The sequence below is a fragment of the Heptranchias perlo genome, chromosome 15 (assembly GCF_035084215.1).
Source record: "Heptranchias perlo isolate sHepPer1 chromosome 15, sHepPer1.hap1, whole genome shotgun sequence".
In the NCBI taxonomy this organism is placed as follows: Eukaryota; Metazoa; Chordata; class Chondrichthyes; order Hexanchiformes; family Hexanchidae; genus Heptranchias; species Heptranchias perlo.
Window position 1 is genome coordinate 57,782,204 of NC_090339.1, and position 22,270 is coordinate 57,804,473.

The following is a 22,270-nucleotide window of genomic DNA, read 5'->3' on the forward strand; positions in this document are numbered from 1 at the left end:
AGAGGAGAATCGGTGCTCTCTAAACATTTAAATTGAGCTATTGTAAGAAGACAGGAATGCACAGGAGACCATTTCAGGCATCCACTGGCTCCAGAATTTAAAACCAGTCTGTCCTACTCCTTTGATAGATTCCCTGGACAGTCCATTCCAAACAATCACCGCCTTCTGTGTGAAATAGTTACATCTGATTTGTCCATTCACCATGCCGCTTCTGAGCTTCATGACACGGCCTCTCATGGTCATCCTCAGGACTGTTGCATTTATATAGTGCCTTTCACGACCTCAGAATGTCTCAAAGCGCTTTATAGCCAATGAGAGTACTTATGAAGTGTAGGCACTGTTGCAATGTAGGAAACACAGCAGCCAATTTGTGCACAGTAAGGTCCCACAAACAGCAATGTGATAATGACCAGATAAACTGCTTTAGTGATGTTGGTTGAGGGATATGTATTGACCGGGACACCAGGGAGAACCCCCCTGCTCTTCTTCAAAATAGTGCCATGGGATCTTTTACATCCACCTGAGATTCAAGCAACAGCACCTCCAATAGTGCAGCATTCCCTCAGTACTGCACTGGGAGTGTGAGCTTGGATTGTGTACTCAAGTCTTCAGAGTGGGACTAGAACCCACAACCTGCTGAGTCAGAGGCAAGAGTGCTACCAACCGAGCCACACCTGACACCATGTTAAACAGTTTCTCGGGGTTCAATTTGTCAATACTTGAAGAATCTTGAACACCTCCTCTGCTCCAGTGTAAACAAGGTCGCTTTCTGTAGTCTCTTCCTTCACATCCTTCTTGTAATTTGGTGTCCACAACTTCACATCTTACTCCAGATGGGGGACAACCCAATGCCTGGTATAAGCTCAGTATCAAATCTTGTGTTTTACATTCTATTCCAAAAGCCTGCATATCTTGACAGTTAATCCTCACTTCTTCCCAGGGCTAAGAATAAATTGTTTTTAATCAGTTATGTAATTGAGTTTGTGATTCTAAATCGTTTTGAAGTTCAAGTCAAAAGTCTATTTGGCTTCCAGGAGAGGCACCATGATATCGCAATGACTTTCAGGGCCAATCAAGTAGCATGACATCAGAGTATCATAGTTATTCCACCAGGCTATTTCCAGGTGAACAATTTCCATCACTAAATTCTGATAACAGTCTTGAGACTGGGTTTGAGAACATAGGTGGGCCTGTACGAAACACAAGTCAGGGTATTTGACCCCCTTTTGTCGATAAGACAATTGCACCATTAAAAGTATTTGATGGCACATCGAATTTCTAGATGTGATTGTATCAATCCAGAAGTTATGTAATCCATTCCTTTCTTACAGAATTGAACTGGGACTTAAACGGGCCCGTGTGATTTTTTAACCAGAGGGGAAGCTGCAACCACAGTAAGCATGGGATGGAGATAGAACTACTACGCTGTAGCCCTAATTCTACGACCTGTACTATCATTCCCCGCCCTAAGCATCAGATTGTAAATTCACACTTTTATAATCCATCAGTAGCTGCTCTTACAAAGTAAATGCAAAATAGAATCCTTCTTAAACATTCTGGTTGATGGTTTAATTATTTTACAAACTGCAATCTGTTGTCATAAAACAACATGTAACTATTGACAAAAAATTGATTAAAATGGAGAAAATAGAATATGAAAGTAAACTAACAGGAAATATAAAAATGGATTATAAAAGCTTCTGCAAGTATGTGAAAAGGAAGAGAGTAGCGAAAGTAAACGTTGGTCCCTTAGAGGCTGAGACAGGAGAAATTATAATGGGGAATCAGGAAATGGCAGATAGGTTAAACAAATATTTTTTACCTGTCTTCACGGTAGAAGACACAAAAAGCATACCAAAAATAGTGGGGAAACATGGGGTAAACGAGAACGAGGAACTTAAAACAATTAATATCACAAGAGAAAAAGTACTGGACAAACTAATAGGACTAAAAGCCGACAAATCCCCTGGACCTGATGGCCTATATTCTAAGGTTCTAAAAGAGGTGCCTGCAGAGATAGTGGATGCATTGGTTATGATCTTCCAAAATTCTCTAGATTCTAGAATGGTCCCAGTGGACTGAAAGGTAGCAAATGTTACCCCGCTACTCAAGAAGGGAAAGAGAGAGAAAACAGGGAATTATATGCCAGTTAGCTTGACATCGGTCATCGGGAAAATGCTGGACTCCATTATTAAGAAAGTGGTAACAGGGCACTTAGAAAATCATAATATGATTAGGCAGAGTCAACATGGTTTTATGAAAGGGAAATTGTGTTTGTCAAATTTATTAGAGTTTTTTGAGGATGTAAATAGCAGGGTAGGTAAAGGGGAACCAGTGGATGCAATATATTTAGATTTTCAAAAGGCCACATAAAAGGTTGTTACACAAGATAAGGACTCATGGGGTTGGGGGTAATATATTAGCATGGATAGAGGATTGGTTAAAGAGCAGAAAACAGAAAGTAGGGATAAACGGGTCATTCTCAGGTTGGCAGGCTGTAACTAGTGGGGTGACACAAGGATCGGTGCTTGGGCCTCAGCTATTTACAATCTATATTAATGACTTAGATGGAGGGACCAAGCGTAATGTATCCAAGTTTGCTGACGATACAAAGCTAGGTGGAAGAGTAAGCTGTGAGGAGGACACAAAGAGTTTGCAAAGGGATATAGACAGGTTAAGTGAGTGGGCAAGAAGGTGGCAGATGGAGTATAATGTGGGGAAATGTGAGGTTATTCACTTTGATCAGAAGAATAGAAAAACAGAATATTTTTAAATGGTGAGAAACTATTAATGTTGGTGTTCAGAGAGACTTGAATATCCTCGTACAAGAAACACAAAAAGTTAATATGTAGGTACAGCAGGCAATTAGAAAACCAAATGGCATGTTGGCCTTTATTGCAAAGGGTCTGGAGTACAAGAGTGGGGAAGTCTGACTACAGTTGTACAGGGCTTAAGTAAGACCTCACCTGGAGTACTGCGTACAATTTTGGTCTTGGCGGCGGTGAACTAGATTAACCGCCACCAAGAGGCGGTTGTCCTATGAAGAGAGGTTGAGTAGAATGGGCCTATACTCTCTGGAGTTTAGAAGAATGATCTCATTGAAACGTATAAGATTCTTAGAGGGCTTGACAGGGTAGATGCTGAGAGGCTGTTTCCCATGGCTGGAGAGTCAAAACCCAGGGCGCATTCTCACAGGATAAGAGGTCAGCCATTCATGACTGAGATGAGGAGGAATTTCTTCACGCAGAGGGTTGTGAAATTTTGGAATTCTCTACCCCAGAGGGCTGTGGATGCGGGGTCATTGAATATATTCAAGGCTGAGATGGATAGATTTTTGGACTCTAGGGGAATCAAGGGATTTGGGGATCGGGCCGGAAAGTGGAGTTGAGGTCGAAGATCAGCCATGATCTGATTGAATGCTGGAGCAGGCTCGAGGGACTGTATATCCTATTCCTGCTCCTATTTCTTATGTTCTTATGTTCTTACTTATTGAGGTATTCAACAAACGTTGAAACATGCACATTTAAAGAACTGTTTTGGTGACTTCTAACATTTGCTCCGATTCCTAAACACTTGAAACAAAAGTTCATTAATGCTCGAAAGTTTTCCTTCAAATGAAGCTCTGCTCGAAGTGACGCTCACCATGGTTAATGCTGATCCGTTCCTTTCTGGTACACATGCACTATCCCTTGTGATTCAAAATTGAAATCTATTCATTATACAGTCCTTTCAAGTCCCATTAAATAATGAAGATACTTCATTGGAAAGAAAACATTCTTATCTCTAGTGTTGCTCTCACTTTCATGATACTAGTCCATATTGTCAACTTGACACTGCTGTGTTGGCACCCATGTGCTGAAAAGCTTGGTGTAGCACAATTAACTGACAAGTTTTCCTCAAGTTGATGTCCTTAATCTCAAGGGGGAGTTACACTAAAAAAAAATTGCACAGGAAAAGAGAAGTTAAGAAAAATTGCTAGAAGCAGCATTTGATTTCTTGATTTGCGACATAAAAACACAAGCTAAGCTGCGGTAGTTTCAAATTGGCACTTCTTTTCATAACAGCATACTTAGAATGTAACCTGGAGGCATAGTCAAGTGACTTTGTTCTTGTAAATTAACCTTTTGCATTCATTAGTGATGTTTTCCTTTAAAAAGAAGGTTGCTTTTAAATTGGGAAGAATTTTGATTTAGACAGTCAAATGTCCAGAGTGAATGGATCTGCATTTCACACAACTGAACCATATGATTAATTTAAGGCTCTTATCTACGGATTTTTAATTGAATCATTCACTTGTATTCTACCATTGAACGTCTTAAAACATTTCCAATACAAGATTTTTTTTAAAATGCCTCAACAATCAATAAAATCAGCCTCTTTTCTTAATTGTGCTCCTCCTGTATATACATCCATGTTAAAGTTGATCAGGGGAATAAGAAGTTAATTTGCGTCTACATCAACTTAACATCTGTCATAATCCAATGGATAAATGAATTTTGTATTGACCAAACATCAGAAGGTTTTGCTAATGTTTTTGATCCTTCTTAGCTGGGTATTTAAAATCCTGCTGACAGCTAGAGGGTGAGAAATATTCACACTGAATAAAAGTCCAAATTCCCTCAACTTGTAATGAAACCTCACAGAATATTGCTGTTAATAAGAATGCAAATTCAAAGCAGACATCAACAGGCGACAGCTCCTTATACTGTAGAATAAATTGGAATTGCAGTGTAATCATCACAACCAGTGTCATATCTTCTGGCCAAAATATGGAAAGATAAAAGACATTTCATAGAATCATATAGAATCATACAGCACAAAAAAGGCCATTCAGCCCATCGTGTCTGTGCCGGCTCTTTGAAAGTTTTTCTCACTTTCTGTTTTTCTCTTACACTCTGAGACAACAATAATAACAAATTGCATGTATATAATGTCTTTGGGCCAGATCCCTATTTATCTCACCAAACTTTGCTTTTTTCCAGTCCAGTACCCTTAACTTTGAATCTTCATTGCTCTTTTCTAATCCTACATTAACCTAACTACCTTATAGAATCATAGAATTTTACAGCACAGAAGGAGGCCAATCAACCCATCCTGCATTTACCAGCTCTTTGAAAGGGCTATCCAAAATTAGTCCAACTTGCACCCATTCTTTCCCCATAGCCCTAAAATTTCTCCATTTACTTGTTAATTTTAAAAAAGGCTATCGCAAAATGATTGGTTTGTGGGGCATTTTCATTCATTAGACTGACCTGATGCTCAAGGAAGCTGGACAATCCCAAGAGAAGCTTGAGAAGACAGTGCCATGGATTAAGTTCAGGTGTGCGTCTCGCAATGGCGCGCGACAGTAGATTAGCAAGCGATTCCCATCATCTATTGTAAATGTATCTCCGCCATTGCTTTTTTCCTTCACAGGCCAGGGCAGACACATGGCAGATGCAATTTAATGTGGCTAAGTGTGAAGTGATACACTGTGGAAGGAGCAACATGGAGAGGCAGTATATTCTAAATGGTACTATTTTGTGGGGGTGCAAGAGCAGAGGGACCTGGGGGTGCATATTCACAAATCTTTGAAGGTGGCAGGGCAAGTTGATAAGGCGGTTAAGAAAGCATATGGGATACTTGGCTTTGTAAATAGGGGCATTGGATACAAGAACAAGGAAGTCATGCTAAGCCTTTATAAATCACTGGGTCGGCCTCAGCTTGAGTGTTGTGTACAATCCTGGGCACCACACTTTAGGAAGGATGTCAAAGCCTTGAGGAGGTTAACTAGAATGATACCAGGGATGAGGGACTTCAGTTATGTGGAGAGATTGGAGAAGCTGGGATTGTTCTACTTAGAGCAGAGAAGGTTACGGGGAGAACCACTGAAGATATTCAAAATAATGAGGGGCTTTGAGAGAGCAGATAGGGAGAAACTGTTTCCTCTGGCAGGTGGGTCAGTAACCAGAGGTCATAGATTTAAAATAATTGGCAAAAGAACTAGAGGAGACATTTTTTCACACAGAGGGTTGTTAAGATCTGGAACGCACCATCTGAAAGGGTGGTGGAAACAGATTCCATAGGAACTTTCAAAAGGCAACTGGACATGTACTTGAAGAGGGCTAATTTGCAGGGATATGGGGAAAAAGGCTGGGGTGTGGGACTAAATTGGACAGCTCTTTCAAAGAGCCGGCACAGGCACGACGGGCCAAAAGGTCTCTTTCTGTGCTTTATGATTCTATGATTCTAATCATCTGAAAGAAACAGATGATTGATCCACCTGTGACCCACGGTACACTCAAGCATGACAGCACTAGTATTTCACCAGATCATTTGCTGAGCGGGCGAGCTGGCTGTTGTCAGAACCTTTATTCTTGCAGAGAAGCATGAATGCTTTTACAAGTATATTCTTCAACAAAAAAAAATTACACCAGTCTCCCAGTTTTATTTTACGTTAGGTATTACACAGTCTCTTTTTCCATTTTGCTTTATTCGTGGTAATTTTTCAAAAACAAAGCGAGGGATAAGGGATGCCTGTGCTTGGAAATATACTTTTTTATTTTGTGCACCAAAGTGTCAGCTCAGAAATAGCGCAGTCAGATGCATCGAAACATCTTCTGTTTCTAAGCTCCACCAATGTGCCTCAGTTCCCATCTCACAAGAGCAACTCCGACTGCACCAGTATGAACTTTTCCTTCACTCACACCAGCGATCCATAAGGCATGTGCAAGGTTGTCAAATCAACGTATATAAAAAAAACTATGGGCAGCTTCTTTTGTTATGTGACACTGCGACCACTTGAAGCCGCCAAAACTCATTTCACTCAAGGCTCTGAGAAAGAGAGAGAGAGAGAGAAAGACTTTCATCCCATTATTCTGGGCTGGATTACATTCCAGCTCCCAGAGTTGAATAGGCAGTGTAGTAACCCACGACACCATTTGGTCCATTTACTCCTCCTCATTCATTCCCCTCCTCCCTCCCCCCTCCCCCCCTCCCCCCTCACACATCCCCCCACTGCATTTTTGACACGCTGCGTTCACTGTCTCTGCAGGCTTGGAGCGTTAAACCAGGAAGTTAAAGGTACAACATTTTAAATCAATGTAAAAACAGTTATGGACAGCGAAAAAAAGAGGGCAAGAAATAATTGAATTAAATGAAAGAGACAGAAGGGAAAAATAAAAAAAAACTCAACTTTTTTAATTTTGTCATTTTTTTTTAATGACCATAGGCTATTAAAATAAGGAGTAATGAGACTCCACATTTTTAAAAGTTAATTTTTTGTTGTTTGGCAATCATTAAGACTTTCCTTGCTGTTAAAACTTAATTTAGACCTGTATTTTTAAGTGCACCTGTTTTGTTACTTTCCAGCTGGGCAGATAAGCAAATTTGCACTTTTTCAATGATTTCGCTGATTGCGGCGTGTGCTATACCTTTAATTCGAAGCTGTCATATCGCCGGCAAACCAGTAGGAGCAATTTTCGGATTTCCGCTTTTCACTGCTCATGTGCAAACACCGGGACTGGCTCCTCCGTTTCGCCACTAACAACGGAGAGCGCTATTGAGCTCTCCTTTATTTCCCGAGCGATTTCTGCCCCATTATTACTTCACTAATCCTTTTAAAATACATTTCCCTTCTATTGATTTTCATTGGATTCGATTTCTGTGTTAATGTTAGCGGTGCAAAAGTTCATCACTGGAAAAATCTTCTTTGATTCCATAGCTAAAGAAAACACAACAGGATGAGGAATAATGACGTTCCTCATTTAGAAATAGCTGGTTGGAAGATTTGTGATTTTTTTTTACACCCAAAATGCAATTTTCAACTCAAATGATTAAATCACCATGGATTTTCAAAGGAGTTCCTGACCCATCACAGATGTAGAGCTCTCACCATGAAATGACTATCTAATTCTATATGTGTAGCCAAGCTAGGGGAGCTGCTGTGAAGATTGCAGGCACTGGAATTTACTTAAATATGAATGTGTTAGTTATTTGAAATAAAGATCTATGAGTACTTGAAATGTTGAAAGTTCCCATGTTATATGATTAGTTTTAGTGGATGTCAGCGATCCAGGTTACAGTCTAGGCGGCAAAATTGAATATTACCCTCACAGCATCTGGGTTGCTATTAGTAACAACTAGTTGTGGTAGTCTACGACCAGACTACTCCAGTGCAGCACTGAGGGAGTGCTGCACCGTCGGAGGTGTCGTCTTTTGGATGAGACGTTAAACCGTGGCCCCCACTGCCCTCTCAGATAGACATGAAAAATCCCAAGGCACTATTTCAAAGAAAAGGAGGGGAGTTCTCTCCAGCGTCCTAGCCAATATTTATCCCTCGATCTTACAATTGGATAGCCATGTGATGAACGATAGAAAAACTAGAGCCTGATCTACACCCAACACACCCAACACACACTCGCTAAGATCTCCTATAAAAAGGATATGAGAGTCCCCAATTGATACCCATCACCTGAATAAAATTAACACTAATTGATATAAATCATACAAATAACATCAATCAACACCAAAAAACACATTATCTGGTCATTATTAAGTTGCTGTTTGTGGGAGCTTGCTGTGTGCAAATTGGCTGCCATGTTTCCTACATTACAACAGTGACTACACTTCAAAAGTATTTTATTGGCTGTGATGCACTTTGGGACGTCCTGAGGTCATGAATGGCGCTATATAAATGCAAGTCTTTCTTTTTTACCTAAAGAACAAAGGTACATAGGGTACATTTTGAAGTGGGCTCCCGGCGCAGAGTCATGCTCAGCGGGAGCGTAAATCGGAGAACTAAGCACCGAGGTCTGCATGCCCAAATTTACATCATTAAAATTAATCACTCCTGATTCTCTGATGCGTGCTCCATTGAGCGAGACTCCGTGCTGGGAATCTTGCCTTGTACAATTCACCCTTATATGCGTAGAAACTTTACACAGTAGGTTGCTTCAGTGAAATTGAAGTCTATATCTTATTTTCAAGTCACTGAGAAATCACTGCAGCGTGAGTCACATGAAACAATTGCAGGTGCAAGCCATCTGGAAGCGCAATGTTCAGTTATGTTGCCAGCTTTTTGCAAGACAGTAAAGTATATCCATCAGAATAAAGCAGTCAGGAGTGTGTGTCAAAGTAATGACAAATCTCAGGGCTTACAGGATAAGCCACTTGAGATTTGTGATCACTATTGATGGCATCATCTGAACATCATGGAATTTGTTGCTGCCTCATACACTCCTACCTATGTGTTATCCTATTTGTACAGATAAAGAAAAGAAATACTTGCATTTATATAATGCCTTTCATGACCTCAGGATGTCCCAAAGTGCTTTACAGCCAATTAAGTACTCTTTGAAGTGTAGTCACTGTTGTAATGTAGGATACGCGTCAGCCAATTTGCACACAGCAAAGTCCCACAAACAGCAATGAAATAAATACTAGCCTGATATTGGCTAGGACACCAGGGAGAACTCCCCTGCTCTTCTTCAGGTAGTGTCGTGGAATCTTTTACGTCTACCTGAGAGGGCAAATGGGGCCTCAGATTAATGTCTCACCTGAAGGATGACACCTCTGGCAAGTGCAGCACTCTGTTCAGTAATCCACTGGGAGTGTTATCCTAGATTATGTGTTCAAGTTGCTGGAGTGGGTCTTGAACCCACAACCGCATTTATGAAAGGAAGATGTACAGAGAGAAATATGTACAAAAAGCAAGAGTGAAGTTATATCAGTGGCATACAGAAACAGTAAGAGACATAAAGAGAGGAGACAGAAACAAGGGAAGTCCAAAGCATAGAGTCATAGAGTCATAGAGTTATACAGCACGGATAGAGGCCCTTCGGCCCATCGTGTCCGCGCCGGCCATCAGCCCTGTCTACTCTAATCCCATATTCCAGCATTTGGTCCGTAGCCTTGTATGCTATGGCATTTCAAGTGCTCATCCAAATGCTTCTTGAATGTTGTGAGGGTTCCTGCCTCCACAATCCTTTCAGACAGTGAGTTCCAGACTCCAACCACCCTCTGGGTGAAAAAGTTCTTTCTAAAATCCCCTCTAAACCTCCCGCCTTTTACCTTGAATCTATGTCCCCTTGTTAAAGAACCCTCAACGAAGGGAAAAAGCTCCTTAGTATCCATCCTATCTGTGCCCCTCATAATTTTGTACACCTCAATCATGTCCCCCCTCAGCCTCCTCTGCTCCAAGGAAAACAAACCCAATCTTCCCAGTCTCTCTTCATAGCTGAAGCGCTCCAGCCCTGGTAACATCCTGGTGAATCTCCTCTGCACCCTCTCCAAAGCGATCACATCCTTCCTGTAGTGTGGCGACCAGAACTGCACACAGTACTCCAGCTGTGGCCTAACCAGTGTTTTTTTCAGCTCCATCATAACCTCCTTGCTCTTATATTCTATGCCTCGGCTAATAAAGGCAAGTATCCCATATGCCTTCTTTACCACCTTATCTACCTGTTCCGCCGCCTTCAGGGATCTGTGAACTTGCACACCAAGATCCCTCTGACCCTCTGTCTTGCCTAGGGTCCTCCCATTCATTGTGTATTCCCTTGCCTTGTTAGTCCCTCCAAAGTGCATCACCTCGCAAAGGGAAAGGCTGCGAAAGAAAAGTTGTAGACAAGCCCAGAGATGGAGAGATGACAGCAACAAAAAGTATGAGAGTCATCCGAAAGAGAAAGAAGCCGAGAGAGAAAAAAGGATAGAAAGAAGAATGTGAGAGAATGAGAGTGGAAGACTGAAACAGTGGAAGACAAACAAAAGATAGAGAGATGAAGATAGAAAGAATTAGGGATTGGAAGTCAAGCAGAAAGACAGTTATGGGAATAGACTTTTATATTAAAAAAATGGCCATGTTCAATGTCAGGAAAGATAACCTAGTGACTTTAAAAAAGATAAAGATTACTGAATGACATAGTTCATTAGAAGCAGGGGTGTCAAGCTGGGCCTGAAATCCAGACTAATCTCAGTTCCCACGGTATGACTGTGATGTGTTTGGCCAGTGCCTATAAACTACCAGTGGACACAGGTCGGTAGGAAAACATAAATCCCAATTCTGCACCAATTCGTAACAATTCATCATGACAGGAGTTTTGATAGAAAACAGAGCAAATAAAGCTGATCTTCTGGTGAAATGTGATGGGGAGAGTGAGGTGATTATTCATAGGTATTATTCATTAAGTAGGATGAGGTCTTATTGCAGAACAATTTTCCGAAAATCCAATAAATACCCAGCAAAGCTATCCCAAAGTGATAAGTATGTACTCGCACAGGAATACTTAGAAAAAAATGAATTTGTCTCATTACTGTAAGCCATATGACTTCATTACGTTGTATCTGAATATGATGGATATTTGCCCTGACAATTTAGTATTCTTAAAAAAGATCTGTCCTTTAACTTCATTTTATACATTCCAATGTTCATAGAATGTTACAAAAATGAGCAAAAGCTTTTCATTCTCATTCTTCTATTGTTTGTCTCTCTATTTTAAATTTTTCAGACAATTTATCTTTCAATAAGCTCAATGAAAATTTAGCTTTTAGAAATGTAAGGGCTAATCAACGACAGCCAGCAGAGATTTGTTAATTGGAAACTAATGACCACAACAGGGCAATGGAGAAAGAGCACGGGAGTGGGACTAATTAGATAGCTCTTTCAAAGAACCGGCAAAGGCACGATGGGCCAAATGGCCTCCTCCTGTGCTGTATAGTTCTATGATTCTACACCATAGTTAGGTTAATTTAAGAATAGAAAAAAACAATGAAGATTCAAAGACAAAAGTACTGGACTGGAAAAAGGCAAAGTTTGGTGAGATAAATGGGGATTTGACTCAAAGGTGCTATATAAATGCAATGTGGTGTTGTTGTTGTCTCAGAGTGTAAAAGAAAACATAAAGTGACAAAAACTTCAGTCTCAAGATTTATTTCCACCTCTTCACAGTGGCCACTTCAGAGGAGCTGTAGAGTAATAGGGCAGTATTCATTTGTATGAGATGCTAGTTTTTATATACTTCAGGACAATCTTATGCCTGTATGTTTTGTCTTTTTGGATAATTAAATTAGATTTTCTTGTACCGATACACTCCAGTTAAAGGAGAAGCACTCTAAAGTTTTGACTTTAAATGTATTTTAGAAGGTTAATTTTTGCATGTTTTATAAATTATTTGTTCGTTGGTGCATCTGGACTCACATACATTTTTAGTGATAATGTTTATCAATGCCAATAATGTTTGTGTTTTCTAGCAACTATTGTCATAAGGAATGGAAAATGCAAAATGTCAATTTTGGTTTTATTTATGAACATCTGAATTTGATTCATTTGGGCCCAACTCATTAGTTTTCAATTATTTTTAACAACGAAAACTGTATCCAAAACACATATAGGATTAAATCTTGTTTGAATGCACATCGATAGACACATCAAAATTTGCATGCACATTGCCGTGCATGTCAGAACTTGCATATAAAAAGTTGTATACATCAGAGCTTGCACACACATCACTTGTAGACATAATTCGCAATCATGTAACTGCACAGTCAATTCTTGTTTTTTCTGAGAAATGTACTTGTAATAATAGCTTTCACAAAATATAAAATGGGGCTGTTACAATTTAATAATTATGTACAGTGTTGGCAACTATCACATTAGCCATTTCCTTATTTGTTCTTTCTTAATATTCTCTACTCATTTTCCCTTTCTAGCTCTTGTCTCCTTGTACCATAGAAAGTCTTTGCACGTTTTTTTTCTGCTGAGCTGACTCACCATGTCTCAATAACAGCTGTCCGTAACACTTCCGCCACTTGTGCAGAAAGCCTATTTTCCTGTGAAGTTTTCCAGTGGAGGGGGGGATTGAAAATAAAATTATTTTCTGCACCCATGAAAGTTGCAAAGATTCTTGTGGCCATTTGCGCATCCCCGATTTTCATCGCTCCACCATTGGCGTCTGTGCTATCAGCTGCCTGGGCCCTAAGCTCTGGAATTCCCTCCCTAAACCTCTCCACCTTGCTTCCCCTCCTCCTTTAAGATGTTCCTTAAAACCTACCTCTATGACCAAGCTTTTGGTCACCTGCCCTAATATCTCTTTATGTGGCTCGGTGTCAAATTTGTTTGATAACGCTCCTGTGAAGCGCCCTGGACCGCTTTACTACATTAAAGGTGCTATATAAATGCAAGTTATTGTCAGGGTCACATACCAATGATGTGTCCCCAAGAATACAACGTCTCAGGATGAAGAAGAATGTGCATCCTGGATAGCTTGGCCAGGAAAGCGACAATCTGTTTGCACTATTTTCTTACCTAAGATATTCGTACAAAAAGATGGACCAACAGTACCAATATATTCCATGTCTGTCTCCCATACAGGTGAGTTTTCGATATTAATTGGCATTTAGTATTGCCTTTAGTGCTGGAAATAGCCAATACCCATGTGACCACCACTTTAAGCCTATATCATGCCCATATCTACTCCTCACATCCATCTGCATTACATCTTGCTTTTCCATCACTGTACAACACGTAGCTTCAAAATGAATGCTGATTTTATTGTTTCCAAATAACGATCCACTCAGGTTGCCTGGACAATGTAGGAAAAGTAGAAGTGAAGGATAAAGGTTAAACATTCATCTTATTTGATACTTGGAAATTCTTAAAAAGACAAGCTTGGAACAACTTATATTTACAAAAAAAAATTTGACGTAGAGGAACGTCTCAAGTGCTTCATGGAGACATGAGGAAGATGGATGCTGAGCCACAGGAGGAGAAATTGGGAAGGGTGACTAACAGCTTTGTCAAAGAGGTGGGTTTTACACAGGGTCCTGTAGAAGGAGAGGCGAGGTGGAGAGGCAGAGGGATTTAGGGCAGGAATTCCAGAGAGGGTTCTTCAAATCTCCTGACATACCTTTGGTGGATTGTGGCAGAATCCCAGAAAATGACGTCAACAGTAAACAGTCTGGGGTTTCTCTGCCAAAGTTATTGCGGAAGATTGTGGATTCCCTGAAGGAATCCTACCTGTATTTTTTTAAATATATTTTTAATGAAATTTTGGTAGCTGGCTGACTTGGAGCCACTTTAAGAAAGAACTTGCACTTATGTTGCATCCTCAAGATATCCCACAGCACATCACAACCAATGAATTACTTTTGAAATAAGACACCTATTACTTTTTGAAATGTTATTTTGTTGGTAAATGCAGTCGCCAATTTGCACAGCAAAGTGCATCAGACATATAACGAGATAGTGGCACGGTTTAAGAGATGAATGTTGGCCAAGATAACAAGAGAACTCCATGCTTTTCTTTGGTGTCGTAAGAACATAAAAACATAAGAACATAAGAAATAGGAGCACGAGTAGGCCATACAGCCCCTCAAGCCTGCTCCGGCATTCAATCAGATCATGGCAGATCTTCGACCTCAACTCCACTTTCCTGCCCGATCCCCATACCCCTTGATTCCCCTAGAGTCCAAAATTCTATCTATCTCAGCTTTGAATATATTCAATGACTCAGCATCCACAGTCCTCTGGGGTAGAGAATTCCAAAAATTCACAACCCTCTGAGTGAAGAAATTCCTCCTCATCTCAGTCTTAAATGGCCGCCCCCTTATCCTGCGACTGTGCCCCCTAGTTCTCGACCCTCCAGCCATGGGAAACAGCCTCTCAGCATCTACCCTGTCAAGCCCCCTCAAAATCCTATACGTTTCAATGAGATCACCTCTCATTCTTCTAAACTAAACTAAAATGGTGTCATGGGATCTTTTAATTTCATCTATTTGAAATATGGGTGATGCTTGCAAGATCACATTTATTGCTTATCTCCAGTTACCCTGAGGACATTAAGTGTCAACCACAGAGTGTAGGACTGGAGTCAGACCAGGTAGGAGGAAAACGGTCCATTCCCTGAAGGACATCAGTAAACCAATTGGGTTTTTATGACAATCCAACAGCTTTCATGGTTATCTTGTTTCTGGTGCCAACCTATGAATTCCCAGATTAAATTTCCAACTTGTCATGGCAGGATTTGAACTCACAACCTTTGGTTTCATAGTTCAGTACGATAACCAATGCACTACCCTACGCTCGGTAATCTTGCTGAGGAAAGTTCCTGAGAATTGACTTTAGACACTGGGATTGAAACGTATCTTGAGCATCTATGTGGGTGCTTCTGATCTGTTTCAAACCTGACTTAGACAAGCAGTGTCACTATCACCAAAGAGTTAAAACTGTTCGGTTTCAACATTTTCTAGTTTGATGAGCACAGGTGCACAAATATAAATGAAAAATAGAGTTTATGAACTTTTGATCACTTTGTAGGGGAACAAATTGCAGCATTCCCAAAGCTTCACATCAGCCAATTCAGCATAGGGCAGGACTCCAGCCTAGGTTCTCAAGGCCTGTGTGCCTCAGTACCATATTGGACGGTGCTTTAATTCCATTAGCCAATGCGGGGGCTTACTTTGCAACCTTTCAATGGCTCCAAGAGTTCTATGAATTTTTAATTTCACGGACCTTCCAGGGCCTGCAGATATAATTGTTTGGGCAAAGACCTACAAGCTTCACTCTAGCAAGATTGGCACTTCAAGTTATTTTCACTGCTGTGTTGCTGTATAAATAAATTATGTCCAAACAATACACAAGCCTTAGAGAGAGAAACCTTCCAAAATCAAAGCTCTGGCACTGCAAGATGGTGGCTTAAAGTCCAGATTCTTTCTCAGAACATGGAAGGACATTTGGGAAAATTAAAACACACTGTGACGGATACAAATATTCACTTATATCAACTCAAGAGCGTTTATTACTGATGTTTGAGAAATCACACATTTCAAAGTTGTGAGTTCCTGCGATTTCATTAGCAACAAATTAATTACAGAAAAAAGCAGGAATTCTTTATCGTTAAAAGCAAATTTCTACCCCCTGCCTTTCCCAGGTCTATTTCCAGGATAATAGCACTGATGGAGAATCTGTCCACAATGCACAGCACTCTGCATGCAGTTAATTAAATCTTTTGGCAATATTTGTGGCTAGATAGTATGCTCTTCAATCATGGAGAAGTGGAGATAGCAACGCAGTGACTCGACAGTGGTCATTTGAGAGAATTAATTTTAGAATTAATTGCAAGGAACCACAACAGCATGGGGTCTGGGTTTGCTTTGCTCAGTGTGCAACTAATGATTCTGGGAGATCTCACTAATGACCAAATACTTATTCACCCTTATGCCCACAAAACAATTGAGATTTTATGATAATCTGACAGCTTTGGTCATGGAGTGGTGCTAGCCCACAAATTACCACGTTGTTAAATTCAATGCCACAGTTTGCCATGGTGGGATGTAAACTCTTCGGGATAATTTTCAACTTCGCCACTTGGGGCAGAAACCTGGCAGGGCACACTGCCCGCCCGTTGAAGAAACCGCCCGGCTTTCGATCCATGAAATCTACAATGGGCCAGCAATCCAGGTTACAATCTAGGCGGCAAAATTGAATATTACCCTCACAGCATCTGGGTTGCTAGTCCAGTACCATAACCACTACACTATGATACTGTGTCAGCATTGGCTCAGGGGGTAGCATCTCGCCTGAGTCAGAAGGTCATGGGTTCAAGTCCTACTCCAGAGACTTGAGCACGTAATCCAGGCTGACATTCCAGTGCAGCACTGAGGGAGCACTGCACAGTCGGAGGGGCCATCTTTCGGATGAGACGTTAAACCGAGACCCGGTCTGCCCTCTCAGGTGGACATAAAAGATCCCATGGCACTATTTCGAAAAAGAGCAGGGGAGTTCTCCCCGGTGTCCTGACCAATATTTATCCCTCAACCAACATCACTAAAAAAAACAGATTATCTGATCATTATCACATTTCTGTTTGTGGGACCTTGCTCTGCACATATTGGCTGCCACGTTTCCTACATTACAACAGTGACTACACTTCAAAAGTACTTCATTGGCTGTAAAGCACTTTGGGATGTCCTGAGATCATGAAAGGTGCTATATAAATGCAAGTCTTTATTTCTTACTCACCCAATCCAGGATCATTTATATCCACCTCAACCCTTGATTATGGGCTCAAGTCCCAGATTGGTGCTTCAACTCAGAAGCTTCAGGTCCAAAGGCAAGAGTGCGACCAATTGAGCCAAGTTGACATTACGAATTAATTTGATTTGTTTATTGCTGTCTAGGTGCAACTCTGAATCCCACTTTATTTCTCTCACATGTACTATCAAAAGAGTGATAAGTCACCTCTATCTGGGAAAATTATTTATTGGATATTAAATGTCAAGTCCACTTCGATGACAGAAACACCTAATACCGATTACCCTGGCTGCAAGAAGGAGACAGCTAATCATTTGTAGTATTTTTGTCCTTGCAAGTAGGAGTCTCACAACTTGTCTTTGTCCTGGGAGGGGGGGTTATAGCTGGAAAACAGTCTGTGCTATTGAATCCTAATGTGGTTGACAGCTATATTTAATTGTGAAATACACCTTTTTTCATATTCCTTTGCCTCAGTTCAGATTTGAAAGCAGACAGCGGATATAACTGTTTCCCTGTATCTGGGCTCTTTAGTGAATTTCTGTTTCACCAGGTAGTTGATGAGCTGGGACTAATTTAACATCCTGTGAGGTAGCCAAATATACATAGAAACTTCACATTACATCGCAGACATAGGAACAGGAGGAAGCCATTCAGCCCCTCAAGCTTGTTCTGCCATTCAATTAGATCATAGCTGATCTGTATCTTAAGTCCATCTACCCGCCTTGGTTCCGTAACCCTTAATACATGGGTCCAAACTATGACTGCCAATTGCAGAATTCAGGAGAATTTCAAGACATTTTATTGTTTTGGAACATAGGCTGTGGGGGATAAATTGGATAACTCCCGAATCTGGGCATGAGGTCGCAGAGTGCGATTATCCCACGCCTGATGATTGAGATGCAGGCAATACGTGGGATTCGTGCTGCCGGATCATTTCCATGATTTCTGCGCAACCAGCACTACCTGCGCTGTTGAGCGGCTGCACGCACCAGCAGGGGGCCCGATATGGGTCGTGGCCAGCAACTCTTAAAGGCAGCCTGCACCTCTTAAAGGGAAGGTGCACTGTCAATGCTATCGGTGGTGGAAGACAAGCGTTATGACAAGACAGCGTGCACCGAGGTTCGCCGATGATGCACTAGAGGCCGTGGTGGACGAGGTGGACGCATGGAGGGCCATCCTGTAACTGCAGGATGGCAGAAGACCCTCTCGACACCAGCTGCGGAGGCAGTGAGAGGAAGTGGTGCTGGAAGTGAACGCCAGGAGCACGGCACCACGTACGTGGATGCAGTGCAGGAAAAAGTTCAATGATTTGACATGAGTGGTCAAGGTGAGTGAATTCAAGTGTCAAATGGCACATTCTACCAATTGCACCACTGCTTCATGCACGACACCCCCCGTCACCCACCCACCAACAAACGCTGCCCATCCATACACAACACTGTATTTCACCCTTACATAGTACAACTCTTGCAATCCACAAACCCACAACTCACAGGTCACAAACTCTGGCAGCTATTCAACCATGACAGGCACATCACACAAACATCTTGCAGGACACTCACTGACACACTTCCCTCTGTCTTGCAGGAGAAGGTGACGCATAACAGCCGGCAGCAGGAAAGAACGGACGGAGGACAGGCACGCCTACATGTCCTCACCCCCATGGAGGAGACAGTGCTGTGGATCATTGGGTGGGCCATCGCTGTGGCCGTGACCACTGACTGCGTGGAGGTCCCAACGATGAGGATCTCTGCACACCTAATCCTCTTTCTCGTTTCCCACATCTCCCTCATTCCACATTCTTTTCTGACTCACGTGCTGCAGATGGTGTCAGCACGCACGTCTTACTTTCTCCTCTCCCCGCTCCACAACTCAACCCGTCCCCCTTTGTCATTGCAGATACCCAAGAACTGGAGCCGGCACCGTCCCAAGGACGAGGAGGTGGAGAAGGAGGAAGACAGTGATAATGAAGCCACACCGTCACTTGATCTGACACTCATATCCACCAGTTCAGATACTGACACGATGCGTCCTTTAGAGGTTAGGTTAGAGGAGGGATTTGCATGCGGTGTGATACCGGTCCCAAGCGCGCAGGAGCCAGGGCGGGGGGAATGGATACCACAGGTGCCAGCTCTGCTGCCGAAGGAGTCAGATGATGACTTCGATGGGCCAGGCTACAGAAGACAGCTGATGGGCGTACACAACCAAATGCTCGGTGCACTGGAAAGCCTGTCAGAAAGCCTGCGCACAATGTCAAGGAGCATGGAGGAGTCCATCTCCAACTTGGCACAGGGCTTTGCGCAGAGCTTGGAGCCCATCCTTTCCCACATGGAATGGTGGTCACCTCCATCAGCACACCTGTGGAACCCACCATGATGCAGCGTCTGATGACCAATGTCTTTGCTTCCATTGCAGCACAAACAGTTGCTACCAAAGGTCTGCATGCTTCATTTGGAGCTCAGGCTGCTGCTTTGAAAGCTCAGGCTGCTGCGATTGTGGCTCAGGGTGTTCTAAACTGGATAGCCCAGTGGTGAAGGATAGAATACTAGAGCCTGGTCTTCAGTTGCTTCCAAGCCTTTATTCACAGGGCTGCACATTATACCCATGCCACACCTTATATCAGCTGTCTTATAAATGGATATGAGTTCCCAATTGATACCAACCACCTGAATACAATTAACACTAATTGATATAAATCACATGGATACAATTAACACTGGGTACCACTGTGGAACGGGCTTCCTGGCCACCACAGCACTCCAGCAATCTGTTCTTCAGAAGATCACCAGGATTGCTGAGGCGCCGCCCCGGGAGAGTGGCAGTGACGCCATGGCAGTCGGACCTGCTGTCCTCCCTCCGGACGACAGCATTCCTGCTCCCACCCCTGCCACTCCACCAGTGCCCTTGCTGTTGCCTGTCAGCCAGCCAGGCCAGATTGCTGCAGCCCAATGCCGAGATGGTGCAGTCTGAAGCTGGGCCCTCCTGGCACAGAGCTGCTCAAGATCGCCCTCTACGGCCAACTGCACGCTCCTCCATTGAAGGTCAGCATCCTTCCACCACCCATGCTCGAGCCATTGGGGGTGCACCCCGTAGGAGCACTAGGATAGGAAAAAGCACATGAACGACATGCACTAAGGGAATGCACAAGGGTGAATAGTGTAATGTTGTATACATGATTTCATGTGTTGGTTTATAAATTTCTATTTGAAATCACAGTTGGTGGTGGTTTTTATTCATGCGATGAGCTGCTGGAGGAAGCAATGTATAATCAGAAGGAGGACGATTGGGTGGTCATGTGGGAGAGGAAAGGTGAGGAGTTTAGGATTGTTGGTGACTTGGGGGGTGTCGTTGAGGTTACTGATATCGCTCATGAATAAGGTGAGCACGCAGAGCCCTAGCAGACAGGGCTTGTGCACTTTGTTGCCCCCTTGCCTCTTCCTCTACTTCCTCCTCCGCCTCTTCCTCTAGCTCAGGATCTTGCCGGATAGGCAGTTGCTAGGCCTGTCCTCTCATAAGGACGAGGTGGTGCAGCACGCAGCGTACAATGATGAATTTTAACACCCGCTCAGCCGAGTACTGCAGGGCTCCACCAGAATGGTCCAGGCACTGGAAGCATTGCTTTAAGATGCCTATGGTGTGCTGGATGACGTTTCCTTTGGCTGCATGGCTTTCATTGCAGGCCTGCTCTGTCGGTGTGCATGCATTCCTGGCCGGAGTCACGAGCCAGCTCATGAGGGGACAGCCCTTGTCACCCAGCCTTTGACTTGCCGTGTTGGTTGAAAGATAGGTGGGACGTTGGACTGCCGCATCATGAAGGCGTCATGACTGCTGCCAGGGTAGTGAGCATTGACCTGCAATGATGCGCTGCATGTGGTCGCACACCAGCTGCACATTGAGGGAGTGGAACCCCTTTCTGTTCGTGAAGATGGCCGGCTTGAGATGTGGAGAATGCATGGTAAATGCGTCCATCAATGGCATCCTGCGCCATGGGGAAGCCTGCAATGCGAGTACACCCTCGTACTCACTCATTCTGCTGCTCTCTGTCAAGAGGGAACGTTATGAATCTGTTGCGCAGCTCGTACAGAGCCTCAGTGACCTCCCTAATGCAGCAGTGCACTGCAAACTGCGAGATGTTACACATATCGCCAGCAACGGCTTGAAAGGATGCAGAGCAGTAAATGTTCAGCGCCACGGTTACCTTCACAGCCACAGGCAATGCTGCCCTTGCCCTGCTCTGAGACTACAGTTGTGGCTGCAGCAGTTGACATATCTCCATCACGACCTCTTTTGTGAACTGCAGCCATCGGATGCACTGATTTTTGCTCATATTGAAGTAAGAGAATTGGTCCCTGAAGGCCCTCATTGGATATGGCCTCCTGCTCAGTGCCCTGCACCTCCTCCTCCTCCTCCTCCTTCTCCTCCTCACAGCTTGACCTGCTCCGCGTGGCCTCACTGCATGCTCCAAGTTATGTTCAATGCCCAGCGGGAGCCCTAGCAGGCCGCCCATGGTCGGCAGAAATCTTGTTCAGCACACTGTTTTAAATGTCACCAACAGTAATGCAGGACCTGCTAGACCACTCTCTGTATAATATTGCAACTTTCTTCAAGTATAGGAATCTTCAACAAACACGTACAATTGTACCAGCAGCCAGAAGCAATAATCCAGCAACTAACCTGCAACACCTGCATGATCCCTTTAAATAGCGCTGGTGGGGTTTCCTCCAGGCCATTTATGACATATTCAGCTGTGTGAGGTTAAGACAGTGCATTGGCTGGAGGGTTGAGTTCCAAAATTGCATCTGTCCCATTAAAACAGCGTTGCACACCGATCTACTGCATATTCTCCTTACTTTACATGGTGCCGACGTTCATTATCTGTGAGCGTGCAAACGCCTTTACTAAGATGGCGTCCGGCGTATATCATGCTAGAAGCGTGCAAACACATTCCAGACTCCATTTGGATCCTTAGGAGGCTGCATAGCACCCAGAAAACAGGCGCTATGCAGCCCAATTTATAGCCCTGTAAGTTTAATGTAAAATTAAATGATTCGATTTGTTTCAAAGTTGCAGTGTTATTTGGTCTAACTATTTCGGCAAATGACTGAGGAGAATTGCTATATAATTTAGTGTATTTTAAAAGTGGTTGAAATGACTGATATTAGTCATCTTGTGAGGTGATGTGGGCGTGTAGCAGTAATCTAGACACAATAAATAGGTCTACTATTTGTCCAAGGGTGGCTAATTCCACATTACTTTCCCAACGAG